This window comes from Mesoplodon bidens, assembly GCF_964165515.1.
Source record: "Mesoplodon bidens genome assembly, chromosome: 20".
Taxonomy (NCBI): Eukaryota; Metazoa; Chordata; class Mammalia; order Artiodactyla; family Ziphiidae; genus Mesoplodon; species Mesoplodon bidens.
In genome coordinates this window covers 31,000,242-31,021,318 of record NC_138181.1, presented here as the reverse complement: position 1 = coordinate 31,021,318, position 21,077 = coordinate 31,000,242, and the positions used below count along the sequence as shown (strand labels likewise).

Sequence of the window (21,077 nt, the reverse complement as noted above, 5' to 3'; positions counted from 1 at the left end):
AGCACCCCAGCCGCTGGCAGTTCAGGACTTGACCAAGGACGCAGAGCAAACAGGCACCAAATCACCCCAAGGAATCAGGGGAGGAGGGCGGCAAGGGGGGGAGATGGCAGGGAACGCCCCTCCCCGCTCCTGTGACCCACACACGCAGCAATTTCTTGCATGATGTGAACCCCAACTTTCAAAAACAATCCTTACAGACAAGGACATCCAGCCTCAGGAACGGAAGGAACTTGGGAAAACCCTGGGGCTGACATCCATCCCCCTGCCTTCCTTGCAGGGGCACCTGGGTCAAGGTCAAGGGTGACGGACTGTGAGGGCCCTGGCCGAGGGGCTCACATTCCAGCAGGAGTTCCCGTTATTTACAGGAAACACAATGCAATTCCTCCACAGAGAAGGAAGTGTGCTGTGCGAACGTGTAATTACATCAGTCGGATGCAGACAAAGCCACTGTCCCCGCAAAGCTCCCTGGAGCCTTTCATCACGTGTCCAGGGGGAGCAGCTCAGCCCAGGTGTGGGGCTGCCTGGCTCCACCTGGTCCCACCCTACAGACGCCGTCCCCTGGGATGCTGGCACTGCCCACACACCCAGCACTGGCTTGGGCCACACTGTGGACCACTGGGGGGCGGGAAGGAGGGCTGTGTCCAGGCAGCATCTGCAACCACATCTGCCCTGCTGCAGGGGGGCTGAGACTCCCCTAGGACGGGAGGGAGGAGGGCAGAGCCGGAGTGCAGCCTCAGTGTGGGGAGCGGAGAGAGCAAGACTGAGGGGAGAGCAGCACAAGGCGAGGGCAGGCCGAGGAGGCTGGGCTGAGGTGGGGACCTGTCCGGGGCGGAGCCCTGTCCTCAACTCGGAAGGCGCCACGGAAGGTGTTTGATCAGGGACTGATGTGGCCAGAGTTGCCTTTTCAAAAGGCCACGCTGGCATCAGGTGGACAGGGCATCGGGGAGGAGGGCCAGGTGGATGGAGGCCATCCCCCAGGAGGCTGTGGGGCAAGAGGCTAGGCTCATGACCACGAGGATGATGGGAATGAGGAGGGGGAGGCAAAGGAGACGGCACAGAAAGCGCAACGATGGCAGCCAAGCTACAGGGATGGGCGCCTTCTGTGAATTTTCCCGCTTTCTTCTGGTGGTTGACGAGCAGTTTCACACCATCGTGGTCAGAAAAGATGCTTGATGTGATTTCAGTCTTCTTAAATGTATCAAGACTTGTTTTGTCGGCTAACGTGATCTATCCTGGAGAATGTTCCATGTGTGCTTGACAAAAATGCCCATCTGCTGCTTTTGGATGGAATGTTCTGTACATATCTCATAAAATTCACTAAAGTTGCAGAACATAAAGATGTCACAAGAAAAGAAAGTTATAAGCCAATATCCCTGATAAACACAGATTCAAGAATCCTCAACAAAATACTGGCAAACCAAATTCAACATTATGTGAAAAGGATTTATTCCAGGAATGCAAGGAAGGTTCAACATCTGCAAAATCCACCAATGTGATGCACCATATTTAAAAAAAAATGAAGGACAGGGGCTTCCCTGGTGGCGCAATGGTTAAGAACCTGCCTACCAATACAGGCAACACGGGTTCGAGCCCTGGTCCGGGAGGATCCCACATGCCGTGGGGCAATGAAGCCCATGCACCACATCTATTGAGCCCGCACTCTAGAGCCCGCAAACCACAACTACTGAAGCCCACGTGCCTAGAGCCCATGCTCTGCAACGGGAGAGGCCACCGCAATGAGAAGCCCGTGTACCGCAACAAAGAGTAGCCCCCACTCACGGCAACTAGAGAAAGCCCGAGTACAGCAACGAAGACCCAACGCAGCTAAAAATAAAATAAATTCTAAAAATATATAAAATAAAAAATAAATTAAAAAAGGATAGAAATCATATTATCATCTCAATAGATGCAGAAAAAGCATTTGACAAAATTCAACACCCATTCAAAACAAAAATTCTCAACAAAGTGGGTACAGAAGGAATGTGCCTCAACATAATAAAGGCCATTTATGACAAGCCCACATCTAACATCGTACTCAAGAATGGAAAGCAGAAAACTTTTTCTCTAAGATCAGGAACAAGACTAGGATGCCCACTCTCACCACTTTTATTCAAAATAGTATTGGAAGTCCTAGACAGAGCAATTAGGCAAGAAAAAGAAATAAAAGGCATCCAAATCAAAAGGAAAAAGTAAAACTGTCACTATTTGCTGATGACATTATGTATAGAAAACCCTAAAGATTCCACCAAAAAAATTGTTAGAATAAACAAGTTCAATAAAGTTGCAAGATACAAAATCAATATACAAAAATCTGTCGCATTTCTATATGCTAATAATGAACTGTCAGAAAGAGAAATTAAGAAAACAATCACATTTACAATTGCATCAAAAAGAAAAAATCTAGGAAAAAATTTAACCAAGGAGGCGAAAGACCTATACACTGAAAACTATAAGACACTGATGAAAGAAACTGAAGAAGACACACATAAATAGAAAGATATTCTGTGCTCACAAACTGGATGAATTACTATCATTAAAATGTCTATACACTACTCAAAGCAATATACAGATTCAATGTAATCTCTATCAAAATTCCAATGGTTTTTTTTTCCACAAAAATAGAACAAACAATCCTTAAATTTGTATGGAAACACACAAATAGCCAAGAGAAAGAAGGACAAAGCTGGAGGCATCACATTTCTTGACTTGAAACTGCACTGCAAAGCTACTGTAATCAAAACAGAATGGTGGGCCTCCCTGGTGGCGCAGTGGTTGAGAGTCCGCCTGCCGATGCAGGGGATACGGGTTCGTGCCCCGGTCTGGGAGGATCCCATATGCCGCGGAGCGGCTGGGCCCGTGAGCCGTGGCCGCTGGGCCTGCGCGTCCGGAGCCTGTGCTCCGCAACGGGAGAGGCCACGGCAGTGAGAGGCCCGCATACCACAAAAAGAAAAAAAAAAAAAAAAAAAAAGAATGGTATTGGCAAAAAAATAGACACATAGATCAATGGAAAAGAACTGAGAGCCCAGAAATAAACCCATGTGTATATGTTCAATTAATCTGCAAGAAAGGAGGCATGAACAAAGAGGAAAGGACAATCTCTTCAATGATTAGTGCAGGGAAAACTGGGCAGCTATATGCAAAAGAATGAAACTGGGTCACTACCTTACACCATACACAAAAATTAACTCAAACTGGATTAATTACTTGAATGTACAGCCTGAAACCATACATCTCCTAAAAGAAAACACAGGTGATAAAGTCCCTGACATCAGTCTTAGTGATGAGGTTTTGGATTTGACACCAAAAACAAAGGTAACAAAAGCAAAAATAAACAAGCGAGACCACATCAAACTAAAAAGTTTCTGCACAGCAAAGGAAACCATCAACAAAGTGAAAAGAGGACCTACCGAATGGGAGAAAATATCTGCAAATTATCTATCTAATACGGGGTTAATGTCCAAAATACATAAAGGAGTCATACAACACAACAGCTGAAAAACCACCAATCTGATTTTTGAAAACACGGGCAGAAGAACTGAATAGACATTTTTCCAAAGAAGAAATTCAAATGAAAAGATGCTCAACATCACTAATCATCAGGCCATCAAGAGACAGACAAGAAGTAACAAGTGTTGGTGAGGATGTGGATAAAAGGGAACCCTCTTGCACTGTTGGTGGGAATGTAAATCGGTGCAGCCGCTATGGAGAACAGTATGGAAGTTCCTCAAAAATATAAAACCTAGAGCTACCATATGACCCAGCAATCCCATCTCTGGGTATTTATTCAAAGGAAGTAAAAACAGGATATCACAAAGATATCTGTCCACGCCCCCTCTCTCCTCCCCCTCCCTCCCTCCCTCCCTCCCTCTCCCCCCACCATCTAATCCACCAGCAAATGATGTCAGCTCCACCTTCAGAGCACAGCCCCAATGAGGTGAGCCGTCTCTCCCTCCCTCCATGGCCACCATCCGTCTCTTGCCTGAGTTTCTGTAAAAGCCTCGTACCTGGCCTCCCTTCCCCCATTCCTGCTCCTCTGTAACTTTCTCGAGGCTGCACCCAGCAGGCCCCGTGAAAGCACAGTCAGCGTTCGCACCCCTTTCTGTCACTTGTTTCCTCCCCAAGGTGGAGTCCTGCCTCAGCCTCCATCACTCAGCACTGCGGCCACCAGCCTTCCTGCTGCTCCCAACACACTCCTGCCGCAGGGCCCTTGCACGGGCTGCTCCTTCCGCCCGCAATGCTCTTGGGTGGACGTGAGCACGGCTGTCACTCTCCATCAGGTCCTCACTCGAACATCACCTTCCCGGTGAGGCCTTACCTGCCACCTTTGTGAGTAGCAGGCCCCTCCCCCCAGCGCCCCCAGGCCTGTCTCCTGCTTTATTTCTATCATCATCTAAAGTACTGTCTGCTTTCCTGTCAATAGTGTCTCCCGGGCACAGGACACAAGCCCCATGAGAACAGGACCTGGTCCATCTGCTCACTGCCTAGTCTTGGGACTGAGGGCACTTGGTAGTCAGCACCCAGTAGGTGCTCACTAAATATCCATCAAATTAATAAATCCCTTCCAGATTTGCTGCATCACGTGACCACCTGCACCTCTTCCCATCTGTAAAAAGGTTGTTCCTTTTCTTTGAAGTTTAAGTACAAGAACTTGATTTTTAAAACGCATGAAAACAAAATGACATTGAATGTATTTCATCAGGGGAGAGACGGAGGCCTAAGGCGATGGCCTAACATTGGATTCCCTGCTGGAAGCTCCGGACAGACGGCAGGCGCGCCCAGGGAACGGGGCCACGGAGCACGCCCAGGCACCGGCAGGGAATGAGCCGTGGGCACAGCACCCTGGTGTGAACCCTCCTCACCTTCCCCGGGGTCCTCACCCTCCTCCCACAAAGGTGGAGAAGGCGGCGGCTCTTCCGGGGCAAGCAGGAGATAAGGCAGGGTCCCGATGCCCTCCTGTCGGCCCAGACTGGCTGCAGCGGCCGCACACCCTGCAAACAATCTCTCCCGCCTGCAACTACCTGGGATTCATTTCCAAAATACTTCTGTTGTCTGGCAGATGCTGCACCTTTCATTCCTTCCTATTAAATCACCAGGAGCAGCACGTGTCTAAACGCTCCTGCAGAGCAGAGGCCGGCGGCAGGCCCAGTGGGCTCCCTCCAGACCCCGGCTCTGGACCTGAGACGGGGACTCTATCCTCCGCAGAGCATGGACCCCAGCAGCCTGAGTCTGATTTTAGTTCCAACTGAAAAGCGATCTAGGGCATGCCAGCCGGGACAAGAACTCTGAGACGGAGGCCCATGCCCGGCACTGCTCTGGGAGAAGGGCCCCACTGGCTGAGTCCCTGGCCACGGAGGTGACGTCCAGCCCAAGCTTCCCTGATGGACGTGAACTGGTGCTGCCCATGTGGCCGCTTCCCAGCAACCTGCGGAGTCAAGTGCTTGAGAACAAAGCATGAGTCAACATCTTATCACTTTTGCAGCAAGAGGGCCGGCCGGCCAGGGCCAGGGGCCAAGTCTACATCCTCGGGAGGGAGCAGGCGGCCAGCCCCACGACGAGCTCCAGCCCGGAGCAGGCGCCGCTACCCGGCCAGGCTCAGACCTGCACACACAGGGAGGGAAGAGGCACGCCAGATTCCTGCCCTTAGAGTTCAGCATTCCTCACCCAGAAGCAGGCTCTGGCTCCCAAAATGGGATCGCAGTTAACTCTGGAACTCCTGGGCAGTATCTACAGTGGTCCACACCGCATCCCATCCCCACCACTAGGCAGATGCCTACACTTTTGAGCAGCCCTTGCAAGCTGCTGCTGAAGCAAGGCAGAGCCTGGCCCGAGGGCAGAGCAGCCAAGCAACTCTCCTACATCCTTCTGGGGGTCTAAGGCCTTCCAACCCCAGTGGAGATGGGCACTGAGCACGGCCTCAGCACAGACGCTACCCCTTGTGCTCGATGTTCTCCGTTCCTTCAAGTCAGAAACCAGCTAAAGTCACCCCATCTTCCCTTCAGAGAAATAAGGCAAATAGCAGAATAAAACACTAGGTGTGCACAGAACACTTTCATCAAAATACAACTCCTCAGCTTTTCCGGTACTGTCTGCTCCCATTCTCCACACCACTGAGAAATGACTCAAGTTCAACGTTCGTATCTGTTTGACTTTGGACTGTGAATGTCCACAGTGCTTTCTTAAAAAAAAAAAAAAAAAAAAAGATGATGTCCACACATGAGGCTCTGGTTCCCCACAGCCTGCTGGCCTCCAGCCCAAGAAAAAGAGCGAAACCTCAGCCCAGGAAGCAAAGCCTGCCCTCAAGACCCTGACACACCTCGCGTGTGAAAAGGTCCGCTGCTCCATGTAGCTATCAGTGTACAGAGTATTGGGGAATCCTCACCTATTCCTTTTGTTTTCTTCCTAAATGCCCAGTTCAGGGTCACAGGTGACTCACTGAGCCAAGACCCTGGAGTCTCGGACAGGCCACCAGGTCACTAGCCACCCCCACCCCGGTGGAAGGCTAGCTCAGCCATCTGTGTGGGAGCGCAAAGCATCACCCTCACCCACCCATGACCTTTCTTCACAGCTCCCTTTCCCAAGGGCACTGCAAGGCTGGAGAAGCTTTTGGCAGTGCATTTTACTTCAAAAAGTAATTTCTAGTATCAGAACGTAGCTCATGGAAGAGAAACACTTTAAACCTAAAAAAAAAGATAAAAACTTTAAAAAAATCTTTTGAACATTCTTTAATGAAACCATAAAACATCAACAACTCAGAGAAAGCACCTTCTACTAGCAGGTACGCATTACTTTCATGATATAAAGAAGAACAGGAAATGAAAGAATAACACCAGTGCCATGACAGCTCATTTTTATAATCAAAGTTTTGAAACCGTGCACACAAAAACAAAGCAGCAGCAAAAACAAACTTTGATGTCTGGATCTTTGAAAAGCCTGAGTTGGGAAGGAGAGACAACGAGCGGGGGTATGGTCGGTAGGGGCTGGTGGCAGATAAGAGGGTCCTTTGCCGGCTCTCCTGTGCCTCACTGCTCACAGCCATCACCCCAGAGCTGGCCTTGCCCCCCACCCGCAGACCTGCACGCCCCTCTGTACCGTAAAGCTCCCAGAACTTCCCGCCTCGTTTTCTCAAATTACACTTCCAGAAGGCTTAACTGAGAGAGCAGTAACCCTACCCCATAAATGTTTAACATCTATGTTCCCCTTCTATCTTGTTTCACTCCACGTATGTTTCTACCTGTGCAAACTATGAATGATGTATGACGTATAGATGAATATGCTCTGAATATCCCAAGATGTGAATTTTTCATTGCAGCTTTTCTATCATGCCCTGTGCAATAAGAACATTGTATTTTTCAACAGGGGTCTATATTATTGATATTACAGAGTAATACAGCCAAACTCACAGCATTTTTATTTTGCTCTAACTTATGCAGAACGTCCTTATTTTAAAGCGCATTTCCACACACTTGCGTTCCAGCAATTTCCAAAGTGAGTAAACAAATTCTGTGGGGACCTGACTCCCCAGGGTGGGGTGAGCGGTTCCAGAACTCAGCCCAGGGTCCAAATGCCACCAGAATCCCTCGATCTCCAAGAATTCCCAAAGAGTCAAGAAGTTCTTCTAACCCCGCCCGAAAAGCTGCAGAGAAAACGCGGCACGTCAAAATATCAAGATGACAAATTTGGTAAAATGAGAAAGTCAAGTTCGACTTTTAAAAGATAAAAAGCTATATTGAATAACTTTGGATTTTACCTCATCCCTAAACGTCTATAACTGCTTTGATAGAATCTGGCCTGTATGGAGAGACTAATCTATTACGAAATACCACTTTCTATGAGTGACTTTTCTTATGGCGTGAAATCAGGAAACCATAAAGAGTCACTGAGTCACCTAACTGCACGTGTGGCCACTACATCATATCCCAAGGCCAATCAAGTAAACACTGTGCGAGCTTAAGGGGTAAATTATATTTTAAAATTACACAGAGTATATCTCATCTTTCCATTATAATAAAAGTTATTTCCTAGAAAACAATTGTCCAAAATATATTTTTAAGCAATAAATGAACAGTGAAAACGTTATCCCTCCCAAAGTTCTACCTGAAGGGATATCAAGTAACTCTTGCACAAAATCCAGAACATTGATGACTACTTTATTTTTACTTTGTGGCTCAACCAAAGAGCTAAAAATCCATTGCATTTTGAGTTAATGAGAATTTTTACCTCTAGTAATTGAAAAGAATATTACATTGCACCGAGTACGTCTGCTGCTTTCTCAGAATGTTCACGTCCTATTAAAAGCTGAAACATTTACTCAGATTTTTACGTTCAAACCGAGGGTCTCCCAGAGGGGAGGTGTGGCCAGGTGGGGATGAGCAAGGCACCTGCCGACCACTGGCAGCACACCCGCTTCAGTCTCCCCGGCAATGGTAGATGGGGGGAGGGGTAGGAAACACGTACGGGTTTTTTAAGTACAATAGAAATTATTTTCACCCTAAAGTGGGCCAAGGACTTTTTCCTCTATCGGAAAATATACATGACTGTTCCCCACCTAAACACCCCAACTCGCCACTCCTCCTGCAACGTCACTGGGGCCCCGGCCTGGGGTCCCTCCTGCACCCTCCTGACAGCCGGCGGGGTCTCGACCCGGCTCCCGTTACCGCCGGGACTCGCGGTAAATGGAGGCTGTCCCGGGCCTCAGCTCCGCCACCTGCACGGTCCATGCCCGGGGGCAGGGTGCGCCCCGAGTGGCCCTCGCACAGTCACCCAAAACCTGGGGCGGGCGGGCAGCCTGGACTTCAAGGAGCGGTGGGATCTGGCCAATTCGGGGGAGTTAGGCAGAAGTGCAACTTTCAAAGGAAAAAAAGGAAACTCCGAATCCCCGCGATAGGTGGGTTCGCTGGAGGCGCCGTTCAAGGACCCCCGCCCGCCTCCGACCCGGTCTCACCCCGCAGGACCCCCACCCGCCATCCGCCATCCGCCCCCCGCCCGCGCTCAACCCACAGGACCCCCGCCCATCCCCGGCCCACACTCACCCTGAAGCCGGGATAGGACCCCGGCCCGCCGTCCCTCCGAGGACCCCTCTTCCCTCCTCTTGTCCGCGGCCCCGGGATGCGCCCGGGCCCCGCCCAGCCCACAGGGAGGCCGGCCCACCCGCACGCCGTGATTGGCCGGATTGCGCGGTGCCGGGCACCCATTGGCTGCCGTGCCTGCCCTTTCCTCGGCGGCGCCCCGCCCCCGCGCCCGCGCATTCCTGCGGAGCCACGTGGCCACTCGCACCCCCTCCTTCGGCTCAAAGCCCAGCCTGGCTTCGCCCACGTCGGCTGGGGGCGCCCGACAGGACCCCTAGACCCGTGTCTTTTCCCCACGGAGCCCTCGGGCTGCTCACTCGTGGGCAGGGGGGCGCCCGGCAGGGCACCCCCGGACCCCCAGACCCCCATCACTTCCCCGGGGAGCCCTCGGGCTGCGCGCGCGTGGGCAGAGTCCGCCAGGCAGATCACACCCCTAGATCTCCCCACCCCCCTCGCTGTCCCCAGAGCACCCACCCCTTCCCTTCTCTCGCTGGCCCTGCCAGCAGGGGCGTTCCTGGCTCTTCAGAAGGTCAGCTGCCCCAAGGCCCGCCAAGTGTTTGGAGTTTGGAAATGCAATGATTTCACATATTGCCAAGACAATTTTTAAAGCTTGCCTTTTACTGGAAAGCGCTCATTTTCACCTTTCCCTTGACGGTGAACATGGGTTCTAGAATTCCGTATCTTGTAAGAGCCAAAAAGCAATGCTGTAAGAGGGAGAGCTTGACCCTGCGTTTTCACCCTTCAGCGCTTACTGGGCCTAAAAATCATCCTTATACTACGAGCCCATTTGAGGTTAAAAATCCACGCATATGCTTGGTTCCTCACAGAAGCGTCTAAGATAAACAAGAATTCCCTTCTGTGCTGTTGGAATTGTTTGCCAGGAGCATTTCTTTGTTTTATAATTTAAAAAAGGAAGCATAGGGCTTTCCTGGTGGCACAGTGGTTGAGAGTCCGCCTGCCGATGCAGGGGACACGGGTTCGTGCCCCCGGTCCGAGAAGATCCCACATGCCGCGGAGCGGCTAGGCCCGTGAGCCATGGCCGCTGAGCCTGCGAGTCCGGAGCCTGTGCTCCGCAACGGGAGAGGCCACAACAGTGAGAGGCCCGCGTACCGCAAAAAAAAAAGGAAGCATATTATTGCTCTAATTTTTGCTATAGGACAAAACTCGAGACAAAGCATCTTTAACAAGAATACAAACCAAAATGACAGCTGAAGAATGTTGCCTGTTACCTGGTGAACAAGGTAAACAGATGAATCATGCCCTAAGCTCCTCTCCCATCTCCTGCCCAAATCTCTCAATCATAGAAGTAATTTAAAGTCAGAACGTTAGAACTGCCAGACACCTTAAAGATCTAGGGTACCATTCACTAGGTTTATAGAAGGAAGACAATGTAGCGAAATGTCAGAAAGCTTATTTGAACGTTGAGTGCCTTTAAAGCCCCCATGCTCTGTAAAATTTCTTTCCCTGCAAACTGTGATTCATATAAATCATAGCTACCAATATAAAGACTACAATGGTTGGGAAAAAAATAATAGTAGGTAAGGGAATATTTTAGCAATGTTTATTATTAGCATTCTCTGATTTTATGGGAAAAGACTGAGCTGTTTTTAAATACTATTTCAGACCTATCTTAGAGCACCCTGGGGGCTCTTTGAGTAGCTTATTCAAAGTTCTCCTACCCAATTTTCTTAGTAGCCATGGTGGACAGAGGTAGAAAGACCAAGTGAATTAGTTCTGTTCACCACACAACAAGAAAATCCTGTTACATGTTGTGTTTCTGATCTAGTGGAGCAGAGATAAGAGGGAAATTATACTGTATATGGATGAAACAAGGGATTGGGAGTCGATTTGGGGATCCTATTTTGGTTTCTAACATTAACAAAATCCTGTGTGACTTACACAGGTCTCTGAGCTTCCATCTCACCATCTAGAAAATGTGACTAATAATATCTACATCCTAGATAAGATGTTTAAAAGGGAGAACTATACAAAGAACGCAGTATGATGTCTGGAAAGAGTAGATGCTCACTAAGCCATAATATAAGTTGGATCTAACTTTTTTTTTTCAGGAGCAAGAAAACATATTGAATCACTATTTCTAATAGATGGCTCACAATTGCATTTTAAGAAACTTAAGGAAGTTCAGGAGGCTGCTATTGTCATCATTTTTCACTCAGAAATCATGTTATTTTGGACCATGGGGACAATACAGTAGCAGCATCATAACTAGAAGCACAGAGTGCAGCTTCCCCATTTCCACAATGGCTGTGTTGACCCCCTAAGCTCAGGGCCACCAGGAAGGGCAATGCTGAAGTGGGTGGGGCATGGTGCTGGGGCAGAAAGAACTCTGATTGAAGCCTCCAGTGCTGTCTAGTTTATTCTAGTGTTCTTCAGATATAGCACCATTCCCTGTAAGCCCTGATGTGGAAGAGGATCAGAATTTCCACTGCAATTTCCTCTTTGACCGGTGGGATATTATATAAATATATGGAGAGAGGGAGAGGGAGAGGGGGAGAGAGAGAGAGAGAGAAAGGGACTGAATATGAGGAAGTGGCTCACACAGGTATGGAGGCTGACAAGCCCCAGGATGTGCCATCTGACTCAGGAAAGCCAGGGAACCAAGGGAGCCGATGGTGTGAATCCCAGTCGGAGGACAGGAGAAGATGACCTGAGATGACCCAGCTCATCAATGAGGCAGAAAAATGGGGAATTCCTCCTTCCTCCGTCTTTTGTTTTTTTCAAGCCCTCAGTTGATTGGACGATCCCCACGCACATGGGGTGGGGGCCATTTACTGAGTCCACGGGCTCAAACGCTAATCTTCTCTGGAAGCACCTGGAAAAAATGTTCAATCTGGGTAACCCATGGCCGTCAGTTGCCCCATAATATTAAGCATCACAACTACACATTGTTGATGGGAGTGTAAAACGGTACAATCATTTGGAACATTTGTTTTGCAGTTTCTTGTAGGACAAGCACAGCAACCCCCCTCTTAGGTATTCCTTCAAGGTACAGGAAAACATAAGCCTGTAAAAAGACCATAAAAAGAATTTTTTAATTCGTTAACAGTTCAAACTGTTCAAAACAGTGCACATAGTTCAAAACTGGGAAAAGTCAAATTGCATCAAAGGGTGGCTGTAGCCACGAGGTGTGGTCTGGTCCCACAGGAGAGCGCTGCGTGTAACAGTATCAGAAAGGACGGGAACAGAAAGGAATAAACTGCACGCAGTGGCTGAGATGAACCTCAAACACACTGCGTTGCATGAAAAGAGAACAGACCTGGAGCACACCCTCTGCCCAGAGCTGCGTGTCCGTCTCTACAGAAACGATCGCCGTGGCGGGTGTGTGCGTGCCTTCGCTCAGCCCCAAACCAGCGGGCTGGGCCGGAGGTGGCTGGCGAGTGGGAGGGGCTCCCAGACCCTGTGCCCTGATCGCGGCCTGCCTGCAGCATCTCCACTCCGCCCCGCCCCTACCCGCGTCCCCTCCGAGGGCCGGCAGCCCAACGGGACACGAGGGGGCGGGGGAGGGAAAGCAAAGCCAAGAAGCGGTGACGAGGCGGAGGAACCCGGCAAGATCAGTGAGGCGGGTCCCGCGGCTGCTGTTCCTGGCGTCACGGGAATCTGGAGGGCGAGAAGGAAGCATTGTTCCAGGCGGAGACAGGGCTTTTCTGTTCCCAGAGCCCTTGCCGCGAGGCCCGAGCTGTTTTCTCGCTTTGCTCCGTGTCCAGCGGGGGAGGCGAAGGGCCCCGAGAAGGGCAGGCATCGCCCACCAGCCGCAGACGTGGGTCGGGAGCTGGGTGCAAGGCCTCCATCCCAGGGCTTCAGGTTCACATGCAGGCTCCCCTGAGGCTGGCAGGTGACACCTGGACTTGTGTGGGCTGGAGCGCTGTGTCTCTTCCCTCCCTCCATCCCGCCCTCCCCTCCTCTCCTCTGGTAGGACGGTTCGAAGTTTGGGGAGCTGGAGTGGAAAGGAATGTCCAAGAAGGGACAGAGAAGGAGGACGGGTGAGTTCTAGAAGCTTCTTTCCTGCTCGGAGAGCCCTAGTCCTGCCCAGAATAAGCTCTGATTCTCAGCAGGGTGAGCACAGGGGTCGTCGGTGCCGAGACACGCAGTCAGGAAGGTGCCATGATTCGAGGAGCCCAAAGGAACGCCCCGCACCCCACTCCTGTGTGTAGGTACATCTGTTTTTCTGACCTGGTGGCCTGAGCTTCTCTGCCGGTGAGAAGTAGGGCATCTGCAGCCCCTGCCATCCTGTAAGAGGCCAGCACACCTCAGGGTTGGGCAGTCAGCCACCTTGACCTTATTATTGTCCAGGACTGCTAGGAAGAGCAGGGGGAGGGGGAATGCAGGGGGTGGGGGAATGCAGGGGGAGGAGGAATGCAGGGGGAGGGGGAGGACCGTGTCTGGGCTCTGGGAATTCTGGTGCCGAGTGGTCCGAGCAGCGGAGGAGAGGAAGGAGGCTGCAGTGGACAGAGGGGCTCAGACCGACCCCACCTGCAGTCCCGGCTTCTAGTTCTCCCCCCTGTTTCTGGAGCTGCGTCACCCAGGACGAACCTCGAGGATGTTTCCTTCGCTCAGGTTCATTCCCATCCCCACAGGGATGATCCCAGCCTTGACCATCCCACGGGGCTGACCCCCCGACCGCCGCTTCTCCCTCTCAGCAGGACGCTGACAGCCATTGTATCTAGAACTGCTGAGGCAGAGGGTGACCTCCCTTTGCCCACACCAGAAGGACGTGAACGCCGTTCTCAGAGACACGTCGCCCCGCTCCTGCCCAAGGCCCCCGCGGTTACTTTGTAGTCCAGGTTCAGACCTCTGCTCTCTCTCTGCTTCCATCCACCCCACAGATCCGCACCCCAACTTCCAGACCTTCATCACGGTGCCTGCAGGCGGGCCCCACCTCTGTTTCTGGGACCCTTCACGTGAACTCTGAACGAGGGTGTGTGTCTGCAGAACCCGACCTGAGATGCCCACCGCTTCAATTCCCAGCTCCCCTGCCCGCTGCGCCCCCTCCCGCCTGGCTGTTGTGACACAGCTGTGACCTAGCGGACAGATGTGTGTCTGCCCCCAATGCCCGACACAGAGCTCCGCAATCCCCTGGGACTTCCTGGGTGATGCGAGCATGTTTGTTCTAGTGAGGCCGCTCCAGGATGGCTCAGAAATACTGAGCCAGGATGAGAGGCTTGGAACTTCCAGCCCCACCCCCATCCTCGGGGAGGGGAGAGGGCTGGAGATTGAGTTAACAATGGATCGTGCCTACGTGATGAAGCCTCCAAACAAATTCACAAACTATGGGGTTCGGAGAGCTTCCAGGTGGATGGACACATCCCCAACTCCCCAGGACGGAAGCTCCTGCCCCCGGGACCCTCCCAGACCTCGCCCTCTGTGCCCCTTCATCTGGCTGTTTGTCCGTATCCTTTAATCTTATCCTTCAGTAGGTAATAAACCAGAAAACATAAGCAGTGTTTGCCTGAGTTCTGTGAGCAAATCACTGAACCCAAGAAAGGGCTTGTGGGGACCCAAGTCAGAAGTGTGAGAGACCTGGGCTGGTGTGTGGAGCTGGGCATCGTGACACCAAGCCCTCAACTGCAGGACGTGATGGTAACTCCGTGTGGATGGTAGCACACCCAGCTGGTGTCGGAGGATTGGTTGGAGTGCGGAAAAACCCATGCGCTTGGTGTCAGAAGTGTTGTGAGTAGGAGTTCTTTCTCTGGCCATCACTCTGCTGAAACATCTGGCTGAGGACCCGGTTGGTCCCCGGCTGCTGCCCCCAGGCAGCGAGCGGGCAGCTCTGTCTCTGTGCCGAGCTCTGCACCCTGAGGCCTGGCTGCTCAAAGCTGCCTTCTCCCTTACCTGACGCGGTGCCTTCCTGGTTAAGGTGTTTTCAGACCTGCCCGTTTCTCCGCCTACACTCTCTCCTGCCCTACAGTCAGCTTTCAGGATCAGAGTCTGGGCTGTGTCATGTGTCTCTGTGTTCCCTTTTTAAGTTCATCCTCCTGATGGCCAGTCTCTACACAGCAGCCAGAGGATGCACAAAGCAGATCAGATGCAGTCACGCCGAATCTCAGAGACCTAGGATGGTTCCCTCCCGAACTCCAGCAGAATCAAGTCCCAACCTCTACTTTACAGAAATGTAAGCTCAGGTGAGCAGACGGATGCAAAAGCAGGTGGAAGGTGGCTTGTGCCTCTGCCTTGCTCTTTACCTGCAGGCTGCAGTGATCAAGGGCAGCTTGGAGTGTATAATTGCAGCTGACCCTTGAACGGGTTTGAACTACAAGGGTCTGCTTATATGTGAATTTTTTTTCAATAAGCGTAGTACCTGTATTTTCATTTTACAGATTTTTAAATTGACTAAGTTTGGGGAAAGTTTGTGTTTGATTAGAGATCACAATATGTGGAATCAAAAGAACTAGGGGTTGAGTCCTGATCCCATCCAGACTGTTTCAGCTTCCTGCCCTTGGCTGAGTCATGGACCATTTCCTTTGTTTTTGAGGCAGAGATAGCAGTACCCATGTTTTCGATGGCTTGGGGGTCAGTGCTCCCACCCCCCCATTGTTCAAGGGTCAGCTGCACTGGTTTCTGCCTTTCGCACTAGACCATGTTAGCAGATCACACTACAGTTTAATTCTTGTAGTTATTCGAAAGATTAACTCATGAGGCAGCTCCTGGAATGATAAAGTGGCGAATTCTGACAACACCAAGTGTCAGCAAGGCTGTGGGACGACTGGAATTCTTGTATGTTGGTGATGGGGGCACAGATAGGACATTGTATTGGGAACACCACCTGCAGTCTCGTAAATTAAGTGTATAAGTGCCATCTGACCCAGCAATTCCACTAGGTATTTATCCCAACTACATAAAAAGACTTGTACAAGGAGTGTTCTTGGCAGCTTTATTCGAAACAGCCCCTATGGAGACAACCCATCAATAAATAGGTGACTAGATAAACAAATCCTGTTACATCCATACAACGGAATGCTACTTGGTAATCAGAAAGCACAATATTGATAAATCTGCAAAGGTTAACTGAGTGAAAGAAGTCAGACACGTAGGGTTGTCTATTCCCATGTATATGAAGTTCTGGAACAGGCAAAATAATCTACAGTGAAGTCTAGGGCAAGGCGGGGATGGCTTAGGAGGAGCCCCCCCGCTGGGCACTTGGGGTGATGGAGATGCTGGCTGGCGTACCAGTGACATAGGTGTATGCATTTTTCTAAACTCATCTCACTGTATATTTAAAATGAGTCCATTGACTTTATAGTATGTAAATTGTACCTCAAGGGAGTTCTTTTTTTTTAAATAAATTTATTTATTTTATTTATTTATTTTTGGCTGCGTTGGGTCTTCAGTGCTGTGCGCAGGCTTTCTCTAGTTGCGGCGAGCGGGGGCTACTCTTTGTTGCGGTGTGCGGGCTTCTCATTGTGGTGGCTTTGCTTGTTGCGGAGCACGGGCGTGCAGGCTTCAGTAGTTGTGGCTCGCGGGCTCAGTAGCTGTGGCTCACAAGCTCAGTAGCTGTGGCTCGCGAGCTCAGTAGTTGTGGCTCGTGGGCTCTAGAACACAGGCTCAGTAGTTGTGGCGCATGGGCTTAGTTGCTCCGTGGCATGTGGGATCTTCCTGGACCAGGGCTCGAACCCATGTCCCCTGCATTGGCAGGCAGACTCCCAACCACTGCGCCACCAGGGAAGTCCCTGAAGTGAGTTTTAATGTGACAAAGAAACACTATGAATGTTAGAGTTCATCATCCTTGTGGCCTCCTTTCAGACTCTCAAGGCTCTCCCTCCTTCCTCTCTAATTAAACTTACTTCTTTGGGGGCAGCAACATTTGATATAAAATTTAAATAATTTCATGTTCAATTCTATTATTTTTCTCTTTGGTTTACTTATGTGGATAGAAACACTGTGTTTTATATTATAGTTCCAAATGCATGGTATTGTAGCTTTGTTAGGTTTTGTGTGCTTGCCTGGGTATAAAGCAACAATCAGAGCAATACTGTCACAGATATTAACTTCAACTAATGATCAGGATAAGTTCTGTGTCACAAACCACCTTCAGCTTAGGGACACTCAGTCTACCAGACACTCCCCCATAAGGTGCCAATTTTACTGGCAAGCCTTTAGTACCAATAGATTGTTTTCTTACTACATCCCAAATCAGAGATTTTAATTAGCTTTTATCACTTTTTACCTTTTTTGGTTTTCACCTAATTATCCCCCAATTTAAATCTGACTGAATTATTTAACAAGCAGACAACAAAGAAGCTATTCTCCAAAACAAAGAGCCCCACCCTTTCTGGTCCTTGTCCCCTGCTGGGTCAGATCCAGCCAAGATTTGAAAGCATTTGTGGAAAAGCTATGACTCAGTGTATGCTCACAGTATTGTTGTTTTCCTATTTCCTTCTCCAATGAAACTTAGACAAGACCACCATGTTGCCGAAGATGAAAAAAATCAACAAAGTCATTCGAGGGGGAAAATGATACCATTTTCTAAAATCTCCTAAGCATTTCCTTTTCTGAAAACAGACATGGGAATCTTAATTGAAAATGATAAGCTAGTTAAACATTACTCATAAGAAGCAACATCCTGTGGTAATAAAATGTGCATTTGGCTGAAAATAGATGTATGTCTTCACCTTAGCCATGCTTCAACTAGTTGGATGACTGGATAAAGTGTTTAATTTCTCAGCCCTGTGAGTTGGGATGGATGATCTCACACTTCCCGCCAGTAATACAATGGGGAATAGATAGCCTCTTTTTCTGATAAGGGGTTTAATACCCAAAATATATATAAAGGACTCATACAACTCAGTAGCCAAAAAAACCAGACAATCTAATTAAAAATGGGCAGAGGAACTGAATAGACATTTTTCGAAAGAAGACATACAAGTGGACAACAGACATATGAAAAGATGCTCAACAGCACTAATCATCAGGGAAATACAAATCAAAACCACAGTGAGACATCACCTCACACCAGTTAGAATGGCTGTTATCAAAACGACAAGAAATAAGTGTTGGTGAGGATGTGGAGAAAAGGGAACCCTTGTGCACTGTGCGTGGGAAAGTAAATTTGTGCAGCCACTGTGGAAAATAGTATGGCGATTCCTAAAAAAATTAAAAATAGAACTACCATATGGTCCAGTAATCCCACTTCTGGGTATTTATCCAAAGGAAACAGAACTGCTATCTGGAAAAGGTATCTGCACCCCCATGTTCACCACGGCATTATTTACAATAGCCAAGATATAGAAACAGCCCAAGTGTCCATCAACATATTACTGGATGAAGAAGGTGTAGTGTGTGTGTGTGTGTGTGTGTGTGTGTGTATATATGTATATATACACACACACACACTTATGTACACATATATGTGTATATACAGAGATTGTATTGACAGTTGCCAGAGATGAGGGTGAGGAATGGGCGAAATGGGTGAAGAAGGTCAAAAGCTACCAACTTCCAGTTATAAGTTCCAGGGATGTAATGTACAGCATGGTGACTAAAGTTAACAATATTGTATATTTGAAAGTTGCTGGGAGAGTAGATCTTAAAAGATCACAAGAAAAACATTTTGTAACCATGTAAGGGGATGGATGTTAACTAGAATTACTGTGATGATTATTTCACAATATACACATATATCAAATCATTATGTTGTACACCTGAAACTAATACAATGCTATATGTCAGATATATCTTTTTTAAAAAATTGAAAAAAACCAATAAAAGTCAAGCCTGAACTTCCTTGTAAATATAATGAAGTCTTTCATGACACAGGGGAAGAAAAAGAGTGGTGGTGGTTGTGCTCTTATCCCTTGTATCACTATTTATTACTTGTACTACTATTTATTGCTTTTATCACTATTTATTACTTACACTATTTATTGCTTTTATCATCACTATTATACTACTATTTATTTCTTGTATCCTTATTGTATCACTATTTATTACATATACTACTATTTATTGCTTGTATCACTATTGTATCACTATTACATATACTACTATTTATTACTTGTATCACTATTTATTGCTTGTATCACTATTGCTTGTATCACTATTTACTACTTGTATCACTATTGCTTGTATCACTACTGCTTGTATCACTATTACTTATACTACTATTTATGGCTTGTATCACTATTGTATCACTATTGCTTGTATCACTATTTACTACTTGTATCACTATTGCTTGTATCACTACTGCTTGTATCACTATTACTTATACTACTATTTATGGCTTGTATCACTATTGTATCACTATTGCTTGTATCACTATTTACTACTTGTATCACTATTGCTTGTATCACTACTGCTTGTATCACTATCACTTATACTACTATTTATGGCTTGTATCACTATTGTATCACTATTGCTTGTATCACTATTTATTGCTTGTATCACTATTTATTACTTGTATCACTATTTATTGCTTGCACTGCTGTTACTTGCACCCAGCTGATGCTGAGGGATTGTTTTGCCAGGCACCGCAGGAAAGCAGGGCGGATTCCTACTTCATCTCTGCTGAAACTGGCCCCCAGTCTGCTCCCTTCTCCCTCCATGAAGCCCCAGTTCTAGAAGGTGGTCCAGCCCTTCTCCTTAAACCCACACTGATAGATACTGCCCCCTGAACGAGGTTCCTCACTGCCCTTCTCCTACTGGTCTACAAAGTGGAAGTACAGGGCTTGGTGAGTGGAGTTCTTGGCTTTCAGCTGCCACAAGTCCCTCGTGCAGTCAACAACCTGCAGGTCCATACAGGCCACACCTGTGCTCTCAGAGCTCCCATCTAACTCGGGGCTTAAGACTTGTCTCCGTTGTAGCCCCCGCCGCCTAGCAGTTTCTTCTTTCTCTGAACCCCTATAGGTCAGGTTGTTTGCTTATGTGATGCTCTAAAACGCACTTTAAACTTGGGTTGTATGATTTTTAAGGCCACTTCCGTTCCTGAGGTTCTGATCCTCGGAAGAGCTGGCTGTCAGTTTAAAATATGAGAGTAAGTCGAGATATTTGCTTTCCTATATTAAGTCATTAAACACTCGTCGGAGGCATTGCCCCAGGTTTCAGGAGGAGGAAGCGGGCATGAGACACTCTGTGTCCCCACCCAGACCCTGTTATTAGTCGGGCCAGGTTTCAACCCCGGACACTGACCGTGAGCAACTGAACGTCTCCTAGCGGCTCTGTTTCTGTGAGCAATCTCATTTTAAAACCTCATAAGTCAAGGATCACAGCCACTTCCCTCGTTTGAGGCTCAAACTGAAACCATGGGTAATGAGTCAATCCATTGCACCTGCCCTCACTAATCAAGGTCATTTTAAGACTTCATGTCCTCCAAGCGGCAGGGAGCCTAAACAGTAAGCTGTTTGCCCGAGCTGTTTTCCAGCAGCTTGGAGGCTCAGCTGCCTCGAGCTTAGGCTGAGCTGGTTGAGTCTGGATAGGAGCACTGACCCCTCAACTACGCCTGCCCAAGCACTGGTGACCTTTGGCAGGGCTGGCGCCTAGTTACGCCTGCGCAGAAGGACCATTACGCACCTTCTCCTCCTCCCTTTCCCCGCGCCCTCCCCGCACCGCCCAGGCCCCACACCTGCCCCACGCCCCACCCAGCCTCAGCCCGCCCCCCCCACGCCCTCCACGCCCCCGCACCTCAGCCCGCCCTCCACGTGCCCCACGCCACCCGGCCTAAGCCCGCCCCCCACGTCCCCCACGTCCCCCACCTCAGCCCGCCCACCACGTCCCCCACGCCCCGCCCCCCCGGCCTCAGCCGCCCGCAAGTCCCCCACATTGACCCCCCCTGCCTCAGCCTGACCCCCACGTCCCCCACGCCCCGGCCCCCTTCCTCAACCCGCCCCCCATGTGCCCCCACCCCCAGCCTCAGACTGCCCCCCACGTGCACCACACCCCCACCCCGCCTCAGGCGGTGCCCCACGCGCCTCACGCTTCAGCCCGCCCCTACGTGCCTCACGCCTCAGCCCGCCCCCCACGTGCCCCACGCGCCACACGCTTCAGCCCGCCCCTACGTGCCTC

General features: G+C 49.5%; 1 protein-coding gene and 1 long non-coding RNA gene across 3 annotated transcripts in view; one reads left to right on the top strand and one right to left on the bottom strand.

The window, feature by feature from the left end:
* ARHGEF10 (Rho guanine nucleotide exchange factor 10) overlaps positions 1–9,118 on the bottom strand; it is an 88,305-nt gene extending 79,187 nt beyond the window's left edge. For both annotated transcript variants that reach the window (XM_081221006.1, XM_081221007.1), the window contains exon 1: positions 9,030–9,118. The gene's annotated coding sequence lies outside the window, so the exon portion shown is untranslated. The remainder of the gene's footprint in view (positions 1–9,029) is intronic.
* Positions 9,119–13,151: 4,033 nt separating this feature from the next.
* Positions 13,152–14,836, top strand: LOC308608170. Its single transcript, XR_014014101.1, has 3 exons — positions 13,152–13,233; positions 13,910–14,001; positions 14,655–14,836. It is a non-coding gene; the product is annotated as an uncharacterized lncRNA (long non-coding RNA).
* Positions 14,837–21,077: the final 6,241 nt, after the last annotated feature.